This window comes from Lepidochelys olivacea (assembly GCF_965140295.1).
Source record: "Lepidochelys olivacea isolate rLepOli2 genome assembly, chromosome: 6".
In the NCBI taxonomy this organism is placed as follows: domain Eukaryota; kingdom Metazoa; phylum Chordata; order Testudines; family Cheloniidae; genus Lepidochelys; species Lepidochelys olivacea.
The window spans coordinates 59609807-59631730 of record NC_140416.1 but is presented as its reverse complement, the minus strand read 5'-3'; the positions used below and the strand labels follow the sequence as shown (position 1 = coordinate 59631730).

The 21924-nt window shown below is 44.1% G+C and overlaps 2 protein-coding genes across 7 annotated transcripts in view; both read right to left on the bottom strand.

The window, feature by feature from the left end:
• Positions 1–21924, bottom strand: part of TMEM229B (transmembrane protein 229B) — a 65168-nt gene that overhangs the window by 37490 nt on the left and 5754 nt on the right. The window contains exon 2 of one of the 6 annotated variants that reach the window (XM_084631244.1): positions 2466–2695. The exons of the other annotated variants lie outside the window; for them this stretch is intronic. The gene's annotated coding sequence lies outside the window, so the exon portion shown is untranslated. The remainder of the gene's footprint in view (positions 1–2465; positions 2696–21924) is intronic. 6 annotated transcript variants of the gene reach the window in all.
• The window catches only part of RAD51B (RAD51 paralog B), a 713517-nt gene that overhangs the window by 686212 nt on the left and 5381 nt on the right, over positions 1–21924 (bottom strand). The gene's annotated exons all lie outside the window — the stretch shown is intronic.

The following is a 21924-nucleotide window of genomic DNA, read 5'->3' as shown; positions in this document are numbered from 1 at the left end:
GCAAAAATAATGAGGAGTCCTTGTGGCACCTTAGAGACTAACACATTTATCTGGGCATAAGCGTTCATGGGCTAGAACCCACTTCATCAGATGCATGGAGTGAAAAATACAGTAAGTAGATATAAATATACAGCACATGAAAAGATGGGAGTTGTCTTACCAAGTGGGTAGTCAGTGCTAACGAAGCCAATTCAATCAGGGTGGATGTGGCCCATTCCCAACAGTTAACAAGAAGGGGTATTAACAGAGGGAAAATTATTTTTTGTAGTGACCCATCCACTCCCAGTCTTTATTTAGGCCTAATTTGATGGTGTCAACTTTGCAAATTAATTCCAGTTCTGCAGTTTCTCATTGAAGTCGTTTTTGAAGGTTTTTTTGTTGAAGAATGGCCACTTTAAGTCTATTATTCAGTGTCCAGGGAGACTGAAGTGCTCTCTTACTGGTTTTTGAATGTTACAATTCTTGATGTCTGATTTGTGTCCATTTATTCTTTTGCGTTGAGACTGTCCTGTTTGGCCAATGTATATGGCAGAGGGACATTGCAGGCACATGATGGTATACATCACATTGGTAGATATGCAGATGAACAAGCCCCTGATGGTGTGGCTGATGTGGTTAGGTACTATGATGGTGTCCCTTGAATAGATATGCGGACAGAGTTGGCAGCAGGGTTTGTTGCAGGGATTGGTTCCTGGGTTAGTGTTTCTGTTGTGTGGTGTGTAGTTGCTGGTGAGTATTTGCTTCAGGTTGGGGGGCGCTGTCTGTAAGTGAGGACTGGCCTGCCTCCCAAGGTCTCTGAGAGTGAGGGATTGTCCTTCAGGATAGGCTGTAGATCCTTGATGATGCACTGGAAAGGTTTTAGTTGAGGGCTGTAGGTGATGGCTGGTGGCATTCTTGTCAACTCTTGGGAATAAGCCACATCCACCCTAACTGAATTGGCCTAGTTAGCACTGACCCGCCCATCTTTTCATGTGCTGTATATTTATACCTGCTTACTGTATTTTTTACTCCATGCATCTGATGAAGTGGGTTCTAGCCCACGAAAGCTTATGCCCAAATAAATTTGTTAGTCTCTAAGGTGCCACAAGGATGCCTCGTTGTTTTTGTCTTCTTCCATGGCACTCCTTCTCACCTCTTTCCAGACTACCTGACACCCACAAGCACCTGCCATTTCAATTTGGCGCCCGGTCCCCCCAGCCGTTTTTATGAATCCTTCCAGCCCTCTCTCCCGCTGTACCATCAATAATCCCTCTTTTCCCGTGCCATCAGATGCCCATTTCGGAGGCTCCTGTCCTTCCCTACACAGAAAAACCAGAAAACACTTGCAGTCCTTCCACCCAGAAAGCCAGAATATTACCTTCATTAGCTTGAGGAGTAAGGCAAGTCCAGGATACACGTCCTATCAGCTGGCTCAAAACGAAATCATGAAATATTTTTCAGCTAAGAGGTGGTCTTCTCTTTACCAGTTTGTCATCCCACCTTTCCCCCTCCCCAAGCTTTTCTTGGGGGAAGGCAGCTCTGGAAGGCAGGTCAGTTGAAATGTCCTTGAGATGATAGATATCTCAAAAAGCATGACATGCAAAGGGTTAAATTCTTGCCCTAAGCAGTCAGTCATCTCTGTAGCTGCTGTGATTACAGTGAGGGAAAGCCAGCTGAGAGTCTGCAAGCTGGGAAAAAGCCTTCTGGGTCAACAGGAATTCCAGGGGATGTGGAGGAGAGATGGGGGAATGCTGATGAACCTAACTGGCAGCATCCTTTGACCAGAGCTAATAGAGTGCTTTCGTCGCTGCCCTAAATGTCAAAGCCATAAATGGGAACAGGATGATGATGATGACGACAATGAATAGAATGATTGGAGAGATTTTTAACATAAACCAGCAGCAGGGAAGGGGTAAATTATAAGAAAGGTTTCTGCAGCCTAATATGTGAATTCTGTGCTGAGGAACAGGTACCAGGTTGACAGCCCTGGAAAGCAAAGCCCTTTTTTCTCTTCAGTGCAGCCTTCCCTCATTCTGCCCTGGCAAAAAAACTCACTCCTGATCGAAGAGGAACTTCTGTGGGAGTGGGAGGGGAAATCAGACTCTGTAGTCGAGTGAATCTTCAGCCTCCCTGCTTAGGCTGCCAACAAGGTGGCCAAGCATGATGCTTACAACCGCTCACTAGCAAATGAGCTGAAACAACTATCTCACTTCACATAGGCTGTGGCACAACCATTTAACATCTTCTCTTCCATTGAGACAGTTTGGGCTGGGAAAAATCCTTACTCGTGTCTCGGGAACTTTCAGCAGGGGCCACCTAGACTGTTTTCAAACATGGACTCACAAGAGACTGCTTGGCACATAAACTAGTGTTCAAGGTGCAAATTCCCAAAGCAAAGAGCCACTGCCCAACTAGCCCATCACACACCTTCTTGTAGAAAACATCAGACTACTACTTCCCAGCTCAGCCCCAGCTCATTTACTCACCCAGAAAACGGCTAGTCCCAATTTTGCTGAGTGACACTGCTTCAAAAAACAGCACGGCTTGCAGGATGAGCAAAGGTCACAGAATCACTTTCTTGGCCTGGGAAACGTCACTGCAACAGCTTCCTGGAGGACAAGCTCACAGAAGCGGCAATCACAGTCTGTAGGGTTTTGTCCCTGTAGCTTTGGAAGTAGATCTGTCTGCATATTCAGTGGCTAGAACTCTGAGCAGCCTAAATGGATGGAACACACAGGAGGCATCTGAGGGATGAATTATTCATAGCCTTGTTCAGCTGCCAACATCTCTGGGGGGTTTTATGCCCACCCGGGTGCTTGATTTTTGTTTTAACAGTAATGGGAGATGTCTGTGCTTCCTTTAATGGCTCTTGAGGGCAAGCGAGAAGCAGCACTTGCACTACTCCTACCAGCTTTTTTAATAACCATGCTCACAGCTTCATCACGGACACAACCTTTGGATTCATTCCAAGAGCTCAGACCACCAGCAGCTTTCTGAGGAACCCTGCTGACACCTGGTTTATTGTAACCTTGCCACAGTGCTGACCTGAACTTTACAGTTCAGTGGATGACAGTTTTCTACCAACTGAAGCACTGTTTTCAGCTGAGTAAAGGGCAGCAAGATCACATTTGGAGCCCTAGGCTCATATTGCTTACCCATGTCAGCATTTCTGCAATCAACCTCATCTCTTTCCCTCCCCAGCTGATGGGGATGCGTGAGAATCACCTGGTTCCCAACTGCAAATTCAGCTGCACAATGCAGTTCAGATGTGCTATGTAAAACAATTGTTAACTAAAGGAGAAGTATCTGTGGGGTACGGGAGAGGTTGGTTGGGAGGTTAAGGGATATCACAGTCTCTCTTTGGGCAGGATTTCCCCCAGTAGTAGAAGTGAAGAATGCCACAGCCAAGGATCTCCTGAAGAGAGCCACTAAGAATGAGCCCCATTGGGACAGAGGATAAATCAAAGGAGGAATGGAGAGTTGGGTCCATGTGAGTTGCACATATTCCACACCGAGATATTAGGGGGATTGCCTTGTTATAAACAGAGTTATAAGGTAAGATAAAGACAGGTTTCAGAGTAACAGCCGTGTTAGTCTGTATTCGCAAAAAGAAAAGGAGTACTTGTGGCACCTTAGAGACTAACCAATTTATTAGAGCATAAGCTTTCGTGAGCTACAGCTCACTTCATCTGATGAAGTGAGCTGTAGCTCACGAAAGCTTATGCTCTAATAAATTGGTTAGTCTCTAAGGTGCCACAAGTACTCCTTTTCTTTAAGGTAAGATAAAGACGACCAGGAAGTACTGCAAGTACTGGGAGCTATTAATGAAAATTGGTCCACACTATAGAATTGCACTGGTGCAGCTAATAACCGTGTGCTTGAACTGCTGCAGGCTGTAACGATCAGATCATCCATACTAGGCCTCCTGTTTTAGGTGCACAAAACACACTGCAGCCCCACCAAGCACTCTCTGCGACCACTGTGGAGTCTGTGGATTGTTACATTTACCCTGCAATGCCAACCACAGCTGCCTGGATCAAGTACATAAAGTCGACTGTGTCCGTCAACCATTCTGATTCGGTAGCATTTTACGCCCACTCTGCAATTAGTATAAATGACTACATAAGGCACAGAGCAATGGTGAATTGAGCCCAGTGGATTTATACTAGTGTCAAACTGGAGTAACACAATGGTGAGTCAGGCCTGAAATCATACATCAACTTTTTTGCTGAGCCAAGAATAGAATCCAGATCTTCTGACACACCCCTGTGCTTTAGCCACAAGATCTTCTACTCTTTACCTGCTGTTTTCCTTTAGTCCCTAGCTGCTGTTTTCTGTGCTTATTTTTATTGGCCCTGAGTGCACCCGTTTATGCTGCATTAAAGAGATAGTAACATCACAGTTGTTTAAGCAACTAATTATGAGTGACCAGAACAATGTGATCCAAAAGGAAAGAAAGAAAATCAGAGGCAGCATGGTCCAGTGGGATAGGCATGGGACTGGAATTCAGGAGACCTGAATCCTGTTCCGTGCTCTGCCACTGACCTGCACTGTGACCTTAAGCAAGTAACTTCAACTCTGTGCCTCTGTTTCCCCTCCCATCCTTTGTCTGTTATATCATCTATTTAGATTCTAAGTGCCACAGTTGCCAAGCCACCTGCACCTCAGACCCCTTCTCTGGTCTCTCTGAGTGCTGCCCACAGGTCTTAGGCCTTTTTCCCTCACTTCGTCTCTGGGCAGAGAGTCTTAAATTTTTATTGTCCTTTGATCTTTTGGGTCCCAGCCTTGGTAAGTAATCTGTGTAACTTGGCTGCAGCCAAGAAAGTCAATAATTCATAAATTATTGCAGAGCAGCCCCACGTCCTTCACAGTAAGCTCCTTGAACCAGGAAAGCTTACTAACTGTTTGTACAGCACCTAGCACAAAGGGGTCCCAATCTTGTTTGGAGCCTTTCAATGTTCTTGTAGCCCAAGTGTAGCCTTCCTATCTCTCAGGGCCAGGGTGCCTCCTCCGGCAGTGGTGAGGAGTCAGTACGACCACCAGCAGTTTTGTCAGGCAGCCTGGACTGCAGCTGCACAATTGCCCAAATAGCAGTTCAAACCTCTGAAGGAGGATTAAGCAAACCACCAGCTGGCTGGTAGTTCAGGCCTCCTGGTGTGGGGTGAACAACAATACTCTATGGCTCAGGCCCTCTGAATGCGGGCTGAGCAATTAAACAGTATATATTGCCGGCCTTCTGGCCTAAAGATTAGAGTGCAACCAGACCCTGTATGAGGCTGGGGGGAGGAGGATCCGGGCCCACCCTGTTCCACCAGGTCCCAGCCCAGGGCCCTAGACATGGCAGGCAATCCCAGCCGGGATCAGCAGGGAAATATGTGATAGTTGCCTCGCTGCCTGGCAGCACACCCTGAACAAAATCTCTTTTCCCTGGGCTAATTTCTACTGGATCCTGCTGGCAGTACTCCGTCACCACTGGGACCTGGCCCTCAGTGTCACGATCAGGTGGTCCTTCCTCTAGTCTCCCCCCGGGGCCTTCCGTCTCCTGAGGCAGTGGTTTGCCTTTCTTTTCTGCTCCCAGTCACGGGCTCGGCTGAGGGATCAGCTCCCTTGGAAGGACATCCATCTCCTTCCCTTGTCCGGCCCTATCTGGGCTGCACCGCAGGGTAGGGTTGCCAACTTTCTAACTGCACAAAACTGAACATCCTTGCCCCACCCCTTGCCCCGTCCCTGCCCTGAGGTCCTGCCCCTTCTCTGAGGCCCCATCCCCACTCACTCCAGCCCACCTCCCTCAGTCGCTTGCTTTCCCCCACTCTCACTCACTTTCACTGAGCTAGGACAGAGGGTTGGAGTGTGGGAGGGGGTGAGGGCTCCAGCTGGGGGTGCGAGCTTTGGGGTAGGGCCAGAAATGAGGTGTTCAGTGTGGGGGAGGGAGATCTGGGCTGGGGCAAGGCGTTGGGGTGGGGGGGGTGGGCTCCAGCTGGGCCTGTGGGCTCTGGGGTGGGGCTGGGGATGAGGGGCTTGAGGTGCAGAAGGGGGCTCCAGGCTGGGGCCAAGGGGTTTGGAGTGTGGGAGCAGGCTCAGGGCTGGGGCCGGGAATGAGGGGTGCGGAAGGGGATTCAGGGTGCAGGCTCTGGGAGGGAGTTTGGGTGCGGGAAGGGGCTCAGGACTGGGGCAGGGGGTTGGAGTGCAGGTCGGGATGCGGGGTCTGGGAGGAAGTTAGGGTGTGGGAGGGGGTTGAGGTTCAGGAGGATGTTCAGGGTGTGGGCTCCAGCCTGGTGGCCCTTACCTCAGGAGGCTCCCGGTCCAGGAGCTGCACAGAACCAAGGCAGGCAGGGAGCCTGCCTTAGCCCCACTGCGCCACCACCGAACTTTTAACAGTCCAGTCAGCGGTGCTGACTGGAGCTGCGAGGGTCCTTTTTAAACTGGGTGTTCTGGTCAAAAATCAGATGCCTGGCAACCCTACTGCAGGGCCCTGTTCTTATACTTCCTGCTCTGCCCCTGCACTTCCTCCAGAGGGGGCAGAGCGAGGTTAGATGAGGCCATTCTGCCTCCCTACACCAAGTAACAAACAATCAGAATCAGCTAGAATCAGCACTAACTCAAATCATACTAACTCAAAGTTTTCCCTACAGTTGTCTGCTGCCCCTATTTTATTGTCCAGAAGAATGTAAACCCAACCAAAAGGTGACTAACAGAGACAACAGCCAGTATGTGAAGAATGATGTTGTCCTAAGTTACCTAGTAATAGCAGTTGTACGGATGTAGTGTCTAGCAGTCCAAGCCCCATTGTGCTAGACACAGTATAAACATATCATTACAGGATGGTCCCTGATCTTCTAAGGGCCTGTTTACACATGGAGATGTTCATGATTAACTCCACATATGGACCCACTTATTCCAGAATAAGACTGCCTTGTTTGTGCATTAAGCTAAACAGGAACAAGGCACTTTACTGTGAAAAAAGATTGTCCACACATGGAGTTCAATCAGGAACAATTACATGTACAGACAAGCCCTACGTATCAGACTACATACAGGCTGGGATTTTCAAAGGAGCCTAATCGATTTAGGATTGAAATTGAATTGGATTTGTGTGCCTAAGCCCCTTAGGTTCCTTCAAAAACTTCAGCTTTAATTTATACAGTAGTAATGTAAAAAAGTATTCCAATAAAATGAATGCAGATTAAATGACTAAGCTCCCCCTCCAAAAACCCTCCCACCAAGATTTACACAATAATTAATAAGAGTATAAACATTTAATTAAATCAATGTGCCATGGGAATTAGAGACACAGAGTTGGCACCCATTTCATATTTACTTAGATAGAGTTAAATCTAATTAGGCTTCTCTTTCTGAGAATAACATTGCTATTATAGTAAGATTGTGTTAGTGGATCAGATATGGAAAAGGCCTTTCTATTGTAACTGGGTTAACTGTGGTTTATATTGTTATATATTTTATAATGCTTTTAAAAAATTTAATTGTATGTTAATTTAATTTTACATATCTTGTCTCAGTTGGCTATAGGGTTTTGTATTTAACTTTGTATGGTTGAGATGCAGAGAAAGCATATAACTGTTCTCCCCAAAACAATGAGAATATTGTGAACATTTTTAGATAGCCAAATCTATCAGTCCATAATTAATTTTGTAAAAAAATGAGGAGAAAGAACATACGAACAGAAAGGTTTGCAGTTATTCAGAACTCCTTCACTGAGCAAATCCATCCTCTATGTTTGGGAATGTACTTTTCACTCTCATATGGAAAATGCACTACTGTACTTAAACTAATGGCTATGACTCCAATTCATTCCCTTAGTTTTGCTCTCTCGTTTAAAGGTGAAATAGCTTTTAACTGTTGAAACAGTTCCTGTGCACACAAATAGCCTAGAGCTCCTGACTGCCAGTTCTGAAGCACGAAACAGGGGCAAAACTTATGAAAAATTTAGGCCAACATTTTCAAAAGTGGACACTTATTTTGGGTGCCTTGTGCCTGATTTTTAGCTGACTTAAACAGCAGTTGTGCATTGCTCAACACTTCTGAAATCAGGTCCAAGGTGTCTCAATTTAGACACCCAAATTCAGTGGCTACTTTTGAAAGTTTTGGCCATAGCATGAATTTCTTCTTTATATTTTTGCACCATATTGTCACGGTCACTGCTTCCATTCAAGCCAATAAGAGTGTTGCTATTTACTTAAACAGTATTGGGAGCTGCCCTAGAATCAAGGACAGAACTCATGGTCAGAAGTCTATCTTCTGAAAACTAGGTTAGTGGGAGGGGAGCAGAAGGCAGCTCTCTTCTATATATTTGGATCTCCACAGACATTTTTGGTGTCTGTAACCCCACCCATCCCCATTTAAGAATGAAGAAAAAAAAAAAGATAGGTCTAGATATTTCAGGATGAGAGACCAGGAATAAAAAAACCTGCAGTTCTACTACCTAGACCAGTGATCTTGACCTTGTTAAGTTTGTGGAATTTGACATCTTGGGACAGTGCTGAGATGAGAGCCTCCACTGCCACGGAAAAACTCAATGCTCTAGGAAGTGGTGTTTCGGGTTCAGTAGGGAGCACTTTTACCTACAACTCAATTGTAACCAGTGGCCTATCATGGGATGAGGGGGCACAATGATGCTAGAGACACCTCCTTTCACTAAAATAATGCAGCTGCACTACAATACAGTCTGTATTACCTTAAGCACATGTGTGTATCTACATTTGAATGAAAAATATTATTTGAGAAATAGTATATCGTAAAGCATATGAGTAAAGTAGAACGGACAAGGATGCATGCTCAGCCTCATACTTGGAGCACGTAATGCAACTGTAAGGGTCCAAAATTATTTTATTTTTTTTGCGTTCAATTTGTAACGAAGCTGACATGTTTGCAATATCAATGCTTAAAAGGTGAAATGCTTGTGAAGGCATCTTTTGATAATGGTGATGGGGTCATCAAGATACCTAGACAGAAATAAATAAAATCCACTAGCGTAGGCCAGGCTCAGGCATCTATTAGGAACCCAATGAACCACTAGCACTTACACTGTTGTACCATTCGCACTGATGCGCCATTGCTGGCAGTTGTTGTAATATGGGCACTAACGTTCCCAGTGTAAACAAGGCTGGAGATTGCACATTTGTAGGATTAACCACTTGTTCTGTTCACCAAATAAGAGTATCTGCAGTAACCAAACAAAAAAGGGGAGTCAATTCTTGACTGGAAAGTGGGAGTTTCTGTATTTCTTCCACGTATTTTTCTGTATTTTGGTTCATTTATTACTTTGAACTTTTCTTCAAAGTGCTTTGCAAAACTAATTAACTAATCAGTCCATACAACAATTCCATGAGAGAGTATTAAGTGCCATTTTACAAATAGGAAATGTAGGCACAGAGAGGTTATGTGACTTGCCCAATGTTTCTCTGTGAGTTACTGACAAAGCTGGAAACAGAAACCAGGAATTCCTGGTTCCCAGTCCTGTTTTCAGAAACTCAACCCCGTCTCTTATGAAAATACGGTTGAGAGCGCTGTGTCACAGTGTATTAGACACCCAAAGTTCTTCATATGCCTTTTGAAATTTGTATAGCGATCAGCAGGAATCTGAACTTTTGTAAACTTCGACTAGTAGGCAAAACATGAGCTCATATTCACAGCTGAGTTTTCCCTATGAAAGCCCTGAATTCGAATCTGCAAGTTATCTGCCGTATACTGCTACCACACATTCCCCACCTACCAAAGAGAACAATTGCTCTACTGTACATTTCAAGCCAAGTCTGTACAGTGACGACAACTTCTAGATGCAAATGATGAAAGCAAACAATCGTAGGTGCTATGCACGAGTTATCCTTTTTCCTAAATGCTACTAGGTACAGCAGCCCAAGTGAAAACTTGAGGCAAAGAGTTGGGAATCACAATAGTAGCACTTCAGAGTACAACATTTCTTTTTAACTGCCTCATTGCCACCCTGCGTGTCACAAATGTTGGGGAGATGCCTGTATCACAGAAGAATTATAATGTCTTCAAATATTTTCCTGGCAGTTTGCTGCCAGGAGCAAAATCTGACTTTTCCTGTGTTTCAAGTAATAGTTAAGTGTAAAAAAAAAAAAAAATTCTGACTACAACTGTTTTCATACACAGGACGTAGCCCAGTTAAAATCAACATTTAAAAACAAACACATATTTTCCTAAGTGCTATTACTACTAAGTGCCTTCAATTATTAAATTCTTATTACTTTTTTGCTGTTTATATTATTCACTTTTTAAATTTTTCTCTGCTCAACAATGAAAATAATAATAGACCGGTCAGTTTCATATTTGTCACATTTGTGCTCTCAGGCACCAGCAAAACATTGAAATGTTTGGATTGCAAACACTGCAGAAAGGAATTATTTATAAAAATTTACTTTTGAATTACGGTATTTTAAAATAACTGAAACATTTCTATTGCTCTTAGGTTTTATAAAAACTTTTTTAAGTTGCCAAATTTAAATTGGAGGTCAAATTTGACTTAATAGTGTGTCTTTAAAATAAAATTAATTTAGCAGGATGAGAGCTGTGGTGTTCGCTAAACAAAGTGACCAGTTGTCACAAAACTCGACCCACACATGCTCTATCAAGGATTAGAGTACAAACATTACAACATCAGAACAAACTCTCATTGGCTGATTGGTAATCAAAGGCAGGACACGGTTGCCTAGAAACTTGTCTGAATAACCTTTTCCTAAGTGTCACATACACTTTTAGATATCATTGTCACATAATCATTTGTCATTCTTATGTTTCCTTACCCAATCAAAAAAAATTACTGCCACAAGTAACCAACCCATTTAATCTCTTTACTGATAATAAAGTAGAGATCAGTGGTTACAGCACAAATCTGGGCTTTCTGAGATTCCTAGACCCTTAGACAGAGCTCCAACCCCTAGACAGAGACAAACACCTACAAGATCTCTATCAAGCGTTCTTACAACTACAATACCCACCTGCTGAAGTGAAGAAACAGATTGACAGAAGGGTACCCAGAAGTCACCTACTACAGGACAGGCCCAACAAAGAAAGTAACAGAACGCCACTAGCCGTCATTTTTTCATGTTCTCTGTGTATATATCTATCTATCTTCCTACTGTATTTTCCACTGCATGCATCCGATGAAGTGGGTTTTAGCCCACATAAGCTTATGCTCAAATAAATTTGTTAGGCTCTAAGATGCCACAAGTACTCCTCGTTCTTTTTGCTGATACAGACTAACATGGCTACCACTCTGAAACCTTTCCTTCACTGGTATCTCAAGTACCAAAATATGAAAAGTATGTCTCTCCGGTCGGAATGTGATACCCTCCCTCATTCCCATCCCTGGGATGTAGCCAAAAAAATGGAGTAACACACAAACTTAAACTTGGAGTAAAAGCAATCACAAAAATTAATGGAGCTCCCCCTCTGATGAACAGGTGTAATTCAGTAGCTGTGCAACATTTTTAGAAATGGATGTCTTCTACTTATGGACTTCATCTTTGAAAACTGATCTAATTCTAACAAACCTACAAAAGTATCATGCCTTTTATTACCTTTATGGTGATCACTAATACCTCACAATGTCAAAGTCAAATCTCAGACCTTGTTTCCAAAACATGTAATTATCTCCAAACTGTATATTATCGTAATATTATAATAAACTGGCTGTTTTATACATCTACCACTACCCTCTACTGGTTGGCATCTGAACTGCTCAACTCCATAGGATAGCCCCCATGTTGTTCACATATAACAGATATTCTCCTTTATCCCAAGCAGCAAGGGCTTGCGCTTTTGGAAGGTGGTGGGAATCTGAATTTTCTCCCTATTGTCTTTGTGAAGTTTTTAATGGCCATGGAGAGCATCAGAGTGGCAACAGTGAGGTCCTACATCACTATGGAATTGTTACCATACCTTACTGTCTTGCTTCTCTTGCTATCTCATATTAGCTGATCTCATCCTGGTAGATTTCAAAGTATTTCACAAACTATTCACCAGATCCTGTAGTCCCTCCAGTGGGCTGCCAATTAAAAGCCTCACTGGATAATGTGCCTTTGAGAGGACTGCGGGATCAGACCCTATATTTATTTCGATCTGCTTACACTGCACCCATCAAGCCACTCCAAGAAAATGTACACAACATTATAACACCAAAATCACAAAACAAAGAAGGAGACTTCCTCCTCCTCAAGAATTTACCTGGAATGTCTTTCCCACAATCACCTGCTCATGCAAAAGTCCGAGACGATACATGGTCCCAAGAGGGTGCCCTGAAACTCAACTGGCTTGGGCTTTGTCAGATTAGCAAGAATTCCAGAATAGCAAACCCTCCACTGAGAATGCCCAGCAACCAGACATTCAGACCTAGGCACTATGAGCAAATATACAGTAACAAGGGAATGGGAGTCTCGGAGGTAGCCAAGAACCACACACAATAAAGTCTGGGAGCATGTCTTATTCCATGGGCCAGTTAATGATAGGAAAGTAAGGGAGCAGTCATTTGATTCACAAACATCTACAGAATTTCAATGGTGTCACCCTCTGCGGCATTGCAGGGATACTCCCTCACCTCCTCCCCAGCTCCCAGCACCACATCTTCTGGTAGATGGAAATGTTGATAACACAATGTCATTGGCAATGCGTTGAGCTGGATTTCATTCAAAAGTCCCTTCTCTCAGGAACACAGTGGTACCAACCATGACAAACATAGAACAATTATGTAGATATATATTTGAAAGAATGTTTAATTATATCTTAGCACAGATACGTCAAACATGCAGCCCTCACAAAAAGTTAAATTATGGTCCTTCACTAACAATATTGTGCTATCAATTAATGCTCAGAACATGATACCCAATTAATTTTTTTAATGTGACAGATTAATATAAATGGAAGGAGGGCTTCAAGTTCATTTGCCATCATCAGCAAAAAAAAGGGGACCAGCGGTATTGATTGTCAGCTTTGTTTATTATGCCAAATGAGTTGTAATGAGGCACTGGTTAAGACATCAGCATCAAGCCAAAAATTACAAGAATCGAACAGCATGCACAAAATTACGTAATGTATGTTAAGTAACTAATTACAATCTCAAAGTAACTTATTACAAAATCCTTGTTTTTACTTTTGTCTCAATCATTTTTAGGCATCAGTGGGGAGATGAAGAGTACCAACTAGTAGCAGAATCTTTGGAGAATACCACAGTGGAGGACCTACTTAAACACAGCACTCAGTGGCATCTTACATGCTATGAGAAGTGTGCCCATAAATTGGCTTTGGCAAGGCAGGTTGAGGAAATTCATCAAGGATCAGGAGAAACATGAAGATGACGGGACAAATGCCAGCTGTTGACAGGTGTTTGCTGCTCTTTATTTGATCTGTCAGGACGGCTAATTTGAATTTGCACCTCACACCTCTGGAAGACTTTGTGACTGTGTTCACTCTAAGGTGCATGCCTGCGCAACCACACAAGAGGTTTCAAGGGGCACACACCTGATTAGTGCAGGCACACACCCAGCACAGGGGGCGTAGGCACAGGTGGGCCTGGAGGATGTGTAGGGTGAGGTGGGGAATCGGGGTAGGTGTGGACAGTGGGGTGAGATGGGGGGCAGTGATGGGAGAGCTTGGGGCATGCAGAGCTGTGGCGGGGAAAGAGGCCTCTCCCCCAGTCCCGGGGCTGCGACAGGGAGAGCGGGCTTTTAAAAAATATATATATTATATTTAGGTTTTTTGTTTCTACTGGTAGTGCACATCCACACATTACCTCAGTATTGGTGCTGCACATAACAAAATTCATTCCGCAAATTGATGGAAAAAATTAGAGGGAACATTGCGGTTTGTGAAATAGTTTTTTGCTTTAGATTTAACCAACTATTCTGCAATGATTGCCCTATACCTCACTGAAATAGCAGGTGGAGAAAAGTCTGACCCTGACACATGGGAGGAATTTCAAAAAGGAAATTGACTTGTTAAAAAAGGTCGCCAGTTCCCTTCTGTGTACTTGGTTCAGCTGAAAACCTAGAACAGGAAAACAAAGCAGTGAAAGTCATTATGGGGTTGGTAGCACAGCATCCAAATACTCTTTCCTGGTGTTTCCTGTCAACCGCAGAAGTCCATCCAATTTAGAACAAAACATTAAGTATAGCTGGGATGTTGTCCCCAGAAGTAAGCAAGCACCATCTAGACTCATTAGGCATTGTTAAATGCCAAGAAGGGGAAATTTTAAAGCTACAGGATGAGTTTACTCATACTGGCAAACTATTCGAGTACGACAGACAGGAGCTCATTAATATCATGATGAAAGCAGTCTTCAGGGATATGATAGCTAAAGATGTCAGTCAAATGGATACTTTAGGTCACCACATGTATGAAACCTTCAAAATTCAAAGAATTATCCAAGGCTCCATCAATCTATGGGCTCTGATCAAAAACAGACTAAAGCTGTGCTCGAATGCAAAGAAGAAAGTCAAAGTGAAGGTGTGGCAGGACTGTTACAGGGCTAACCACAGACAGGTCGTTGTTTGCTCATTTCCTGGTTGTGTCCAAATCTCAGTATGAGCTTGATCTATGTGAGACTTGAAGTATGAGTTTTCCGTGGTGCCACAATGGACATTTCAATACGACAGAACAATTTATATGTGCCAGGCAAAAAGCAAACTAATACATATCCTGCATGGCTTCCTAAGCCAGCATCTACTGACAACATGACCAGTATCTTATGAACCAGAGGCCTTTCAGCATAGAATCATAGTTGGTATGGCTGAGGTACAAACTCTTGACAAACCAAAAACTGTTAATACCTGCTGAGATTTGGCTGAACACTTCATTATGAGGCTACAGAGAAAATATTGGCCCTATGGCGAAGTCCACCTGGTGTTTGATACATATGCAGAGGAATTAATTAAAAATATTACCAGAAAGAAGAGACTCCATGATATTGCACCTGTCCAATACAAAAATCACTGACTTCATGAACATCTCCAACGTCACAGTGAAGAAGTTACTGTCTCATACTCACACAAAGGATGAGTTAACCACATACCTTACAGGAAAAATACTCCAGCATGTGAAGAATTGCTCTAAGAATTTTGACACTGGATGGCATAATGAAGCTGCTGCCTTGCACTGTTCGGTAGAGTTTCTTCATAGTTCTCATGAGGAAGCTGACACTAAAGTTATCTTGTATGTCATCAATGCCATAGAAAAATCAATGCTACTAAACTCCAGATCTTTGCACAAGACACAGATGTTCTAGTGTTTCTGTGAGACACTACCCAAGATTTTTGCAAGATTCTGGTTTTGTGCCTGCTGCTGGGAAATAGAATCGTTGTCTCTCTCTCAGAAGGTGTGTTCCTATCATTCACACCATTAAAAGCCACCACACTGCCAGGTTTCTTCACCCTTTCAGGATGTGACACTACTGGAAGGCTGGCAGGGAAGAACAAATTATCTTACTGAAAGGCATTTGATTCAGCTTCCAAAGACTCTCCTCTCTCTCAGGATCCTCAGAACAGCTGAGAGTCTCTCTGATGAGGTCATAACTGCACTGGAGGCATTCATATACTGAGTTTACCATTTGAAGACCAACATTATGACACTTGCAGAGCTAGGCTTGTGGATGTTTTCCAAGAAATAGACAAATGGAGAAAAACTGCCACTGACAAGGGATGCATTCATACCTGCTATCAAGAGGCCAAATTATCAAGCAATGGAATGGCTCCGGGATGATTGAGCGGATCCAGAAACTCTCACTATCAGGCATGGATGAGTCTTGCGGGATGCACTGATCAAACCAGTTATGTGTGAAATATCACGTGCTCCCAAATCAATCCTTCAGGTAATCAAAAGCTCGTATGCAAAGACCAGGATGTTCACTGTCCTGCAAATGTTTGACCAGCAGCCTGCCTTGCACAGAGATGTGAGAGTGTGGCGCAGATGAGGATCAGTGTGACAGGTCTAGTAGTGGTGCCCTAGACAGAGAGGACACGTATAATGACTTTGATAAATAAATGGTTTCACTCCTACGTGTCAAGACTAACTATCCTTGGATTACCAAAGATCAACATCTTTTTTATATAAGCATTGCATCACTGTGTTAAAGTATAATTTTAAAAAGTTGATTTTTATACATTTTCTCAAATACATAACTACATAATTGTAGTAGGTTTGTCTGGTTTGGTACCATTGTGTTCATGCAGAAAGGGTTTTTGAATGATATCCAACTTGACCCATTTCCGACAACATCGTATTATTAAAATTTCCACCAACTGGAGGACCTGAAGCTGGGAGGTGGGGGTCTGAATCTCCCCTGCCACACTACAGAGGATGACACCATTTAAATTATGCTTCTGTAGAATTTTACGAGTCAAATGACACCTCCCTTACCGTTCTATCACTAACTTGCCCATGGAATGAGATTTTACTGCGTTATGCTCCCAGGCTAATATTGGCTTTTATAGATCTAAATCAATACCTTGGACAAGATTTATGGAGCTATGCCCATTTATGCTCTTTTAGAGTTTGTCCCCCTTGAATTTTACATCTAGGACACCTATACAGAGATTACTACAAGCACCACTGAAGTGCATCACCTCCGAAATGGAGCACTGCAGCCATTTGACAGCACAAAGCAACTTAGAATCCCTTTTTTCCCCCCACTAGCCGCGATGGAGCAGCAGAACTCAAGGACAGAAGTTTGATTTTCAGAGCTTCTTTATAATATGTACTTCTGGTAGATGCTGCCTTAATTCAAGACAAACATATCAGCCTGAGGGGGATGATCCAGCAAGAAAGGAGTTCACTGATCATTCAAGACTTGCCAGCTTACCCCATCAATGCTGATCTAATGAGCACTAATGCTCTAGCCTTGTACAACTGAAGGAAAGATAACACATGATAGTGAAGACTTAATGGACAAGAGCCTCTTTATATGCTAATCCAACTTTTATGAAGAGCTTGAAAAGAAGATTGTGGAGAAGGAGAAGGTTTAGGAGTGGGGTTGCTCTGAACTACTGTACTAGATTTGATTAGCTGCGTTTAATGGCAATATGCAAGCAGAGGATGACATAAATCCTTCCCTGCCCTCCACTAACGGGAACCAGTTCCGATTCCCCACTCAGAGTGGAATTTACAGTGTATAAGAGAAACTTCTAAAGCTGCTCAGCTTCCCTTCAGGCTAATATTACATTAAAAACAGTTATGAACATGCACACATGCAACCTCGGAAATTACCTATATCTTTTGCATTTTGTGGGATGGGGTGGTGGGAAGGAGTTAGGTGCCTTTGAGTTTATGAACAACCTTTGACTTGTAACAGACATCAATGGGTGTATCATGTCAAAGTTTGACTCAGACTCACAACTTATCAGACCACTCTGTTTTATTAGCAAAGCTGCTCTGCTAATACATTTAGAAGTGAGCCCCCCGAGTGGGGCTTGTGTCTTTTAATTTATACAGTTTTTTGGAGAACAAGTTACAGAGAAGTTAGACAAAAGAAGAAAAAGATTTTAGTCACCACCCCTCGAGATCCCTGAGACCAGTCACATATCTTCAATTACCTGCCACCCTTAACAATCTCCTTTAACAACTTCCAGTTAACTTAACTAATTGCCCTTCACACATTCCATTCTGATGTCTGCTTCTTAGACATGCTGGCTCTATCTTAATTGCTTCTCCATTCAAAAGCTAAATGTCCCTACGTGTGCTCCCTCAGATACTTTGTAACATGTTTTGGCATGCCCTCTCATATACAATGTATCCAGCATGTCCCCTTATACAACGTTATACTTATACAATGTTATACTTCCACAATCACTTACAAAGAAGCTAACAGGAATGTGGCATGCTAACCAACCAGAAAGGGGCGCATCATTCCAAACTGGCACAGGTGCTAGTATCTGTTGCTGCAGAGCCAGAGCTTCAACTCAGTTTGCTTTCTTTCCTACTCACTATCAGACAGAATCACCGCCTAAACTTCATGTCACAAGTGTCCAGCACAGATGGTATTTGTACCTTAAAGTGCAGATATAGGCAGAAAAGTGGAGCTGTAAAAAACATCATATTTATCCCCTCTCCATGACAACAGGGGATGGATCACTTGATACATTGCCCTGTTCTGTTCATTCCCTCTGAAGCACCTGGCACCAGCCACTGTCAGAAGACAACAGACTGGGCTAGATGGACCACTGGTCTGACACAGTAGCCCATTCTTGTGTGACTTCCAAATCCAGCTCGCTCAGTTCTCAAAAGAATGTGCTTTTTCTGACTGCCAGCACACAACCTTCATCTAGGATGTGAAAAACTATCTGGGTCTTTTTGCCTTACACATCATCATGGATAATGGAGAGACTAGAAGCTGACCAGATAACTCTGTTGCTGACTTAGAATGCAGAACAGACTCCAGTTCACTCTACTACATCTGTATTGGGCTTGCAGGGCTAACAGGAGGAAACATTTCTTGTGATGATACAAGCAGCAGACCTTACTCAAAGGTATTTATGGGAAGCAGATCTGAGAAGCAAAATGGGGCCATTTTTATATATTCACTTGTTGGCTATGACGAGCACAGGAATTGCCAGTATATTTAGCTCCCTTGGTGCTAAATCTTCCTTTGAAAATAAATGAGAAAATAGCCACTTTCACCTTCTTGTTACACATAGGTTTTTCTCTGGAAGGTGGAACTCCTACTGCTGGATGCTTAAAATTCATCCCCAGTGCACTTCAGTTTAGACCAAAACCAAAAGTACCTTTGTAAAGTCTTGCTTCACTCTCAGGCCACATAGGAGCTGACAAAGCAGAACAAACCAATCATTCTTCTAGTCAGGATCCTGTCTCCATCTGTGGCCAATGCCTTACGCAAAGAAAGATGCAAGAGCCCCAGAACATATCTAAATATACAAAACTCTCCAGTAGGGGAAGGTGGAGAAAGGAAAAAATATCTCAATCTGACTCCCACTAGTAAACAACAAGTTTACTCAGAGCAATTGACCCTGTTTCCCCAGAATAATTAACCCAAGGGGAAAAGAATATTCCTTCCCTTTAATTAGCATTACAAATTTTCTAGTCTATCTTGCTGAGGGTGGCAGGCAGTTTGGCACAGAAAGCCATGTCTGGAAGCCCCTTCACTTTATTTATTTAAATATGACTTTTATTAAATGAAATCCAGAAACACACAAAATCCTGAGGGTGACATAGCATCAACAGAAATAACCACTACCCTACTACTTGTATGGCTCTAGTGCCATGACAAACAGCTCCCTTTTCTATGCTGTTAGGATATAGATATTCAGGCCTGTCTGCAAAGGCCTGTACTTTAAGAATTTAGGTGTATTCTTATCACTTGGCTAGTTAGAGGTATAAAAGAAAGAATCAAAATCACTGTCTGCCAGTGTAAGGTCCTTCTCTTACTGCGACAGTCTGAGGCCCTGTTCTTAGGCTAAGGCCTTTGGCTAAGCGACAGAGGCAGCCATAAGCTGGGAAGCGACCGGTCACATCCTCACATTCCAAACTAGTCACATTGAAAGAAGGTGCTATTGGGCTGTTAGGAATACAATCCTGTCCTGATAGTGCCTATCACCTCCAGAGAAAGGGAAGTGCCTAGAAGATGTAAAAGGAAATTGAGGTTGATAGTTTTCTGTCTGGTAAGAACTCACTTATCAGTAGACACAGCTGGGAAATTCTTATGTCTTTATAGATGTAGTTGTGAAATCCCCACTTCTGTATTGTTTTGTCATTATAGTTCCCACTTTGCTATTGTTTATTGGCATGGTCTCTGTCTGGTTCTGTGATTGTTTCTGTCTGCTGTATAGTTAATTTTGCTGGGTGTAATCTAATTATTGTGGTGGGATATAATTGGTTAGCTAATCATGTTACAATATGTTAGGATTGGTTAGTTAAATTTCAGTAGAATGATTGGTTAAGGTATAGCTAAGAATATTACTATATAAATTAGGGGCAAACAGGAAGTAAGTTGGGATTCGAAAATAAGGAAAAAGGAACTTGTATTTAAGCTTGCTGGAAGTTCACCCCAATAAACATCTAATTGTTTGCACCTTCGGACTTCGGGTATTGTTGCTCTCTGTTCATGCGAGAAGGACCAGGGAAGTGGGAGAGTGAAGGAATAAGCTCTCTAACATATGCCACTGTAGCCTTCACCTCCTCACAAATAGTAGGCTTTACCAAATCTTTACTGTTTTGTAGCCGTCTTTTCAGGACACTTTCCTTTCATTTTCCGTGAAAAATTTGCTTCTCTGCCTTCATAGTTTCAGAGAGTTTAAGGCCAGAAGGGACCATTCGATTATCTAGTCTGACTTCCTGCATATCACAGGCCATTAAATTTCACCTAGTTACTCCTGTTTTGAACCCAATAACTTGGGTTAGACTAAACCATTCCGTACTCAGGAGACTAAACTTTCTTGTTCTCTGCAGGCAACTCCATCATCCTGCCTGTCACTTAGGCCCATAATCTGGTTATCATCTTTGACCTGAACCATTCTCTAGGTCCTCACATCCAGGCTATGATTAAGTCTTGCAGATTCCTTCTGCATAACATATCTAAGAGAGGGCCCTTCCTATTCATCCACACAGCTAAAATGTTCATCCAGGCGCCCATTATCTTGTGTTGGAAGTACTGCAACATTCTTCCCTCTGGTCCGTAGAGATGCAATCTCGTTCCACTTATATCCATTCAGCATGCCGCTACAAAGATCATTTTCCTGGCCCAGCGGTTCTCAAACTGTGGGTTGGGACCCCAAAGTGGGTTGTGACAGGGCAGGCATTAGACTCACTGGGGCGTAGGGCTGCAACTAGGGTTGCCAGGAGTCCGTTTTTTGACTGGAACACCTGGTCAAAAAGGGACCCTGGCGGTTCTGGTCAGCACCGCTGACTGAGCCGTTAAAAGTCTGGTCAGCGGTGCAGCAGAGGCCCGGCGCTAAGACAGCCCTAGCTCCACACAGCTCCTGGAAGTGGCTGCCAAGTAACTGCAGCCCCAGATGCTTGAGCGGGCAGGAAGGCTCTACGTGCTGCCCACGCCCCAAGTGCCGGCTGAGCAGCTCCCATTGGCCGGGAACTGTGACCAATGGGAGCTGCGGGAGTGGCACCTGCAGGCGTGGGGGTGGCACTTGCAAGTATGAGGGCAGCACTCAGAGTCCCCCTGGCCACCCATGCCACAGGAACCTGGCGGCTGCTTCCTAGGAGCTGTAGTAAGCACCACAGGGACCCCACACCCCAACCATTCTCCCACACTTCAACCCCCTACCCCGAGTCCCCTCCCAAACCTAAACTCCCTCCCGGAGCCTGCACCCCCCTAACCTCCTGCCCAGCCTGGAGCCCCATCCTGTACCACAAACCCCTCATTCCCAACCCCACCCCAGAGCCCACACCCACAGCCAGAGCCCTCACCCCTCCCACCCCGCCCCAGGCTGGAGCGCTCTCCTGCACCCTGAACCCCTCAATTCTGGCCCCACCCAGAGCCCACACCCCCCCCTCACCCTATTCCCCCTGCCCCAGCCCAGAGCCCTCTCCCGCACCCCAAACCCCTCATCCCTGGCCTCACCCCGTAATCTGCACCTCCAGCCAGAGCCCTCACCCCTCTCCCCACTCCAACCCCCTGCCCCAGCCTGGTGAAAGCGAGTGAGGATGGGGGAGAGTGCGCAACAGAGGGAGGGGGAATGGAGCAAGAAGGACAGGGCCTCAGGGAAGGGAAGGGGTAGGGCAGGGGTGTTCAGTTTTGTGCAATTAGAAAGTTGGCAACCCTAGCTGATGCCCGAGGGCTTTGACCCTAGGTAGTAGGGCTCAGGTTACAGGCCTGGGCTTCTGCTTTGGCCCCCCACCCTGGGCGGTGGGACTCAGGCAGACTCAGGCTTCAGTCCCCACTCCTGGGGTCATGTAGTAATTTTTCTTGTCAGAAGTGTGTCACAATGCAATGAAGTTTGAGAACCCCTG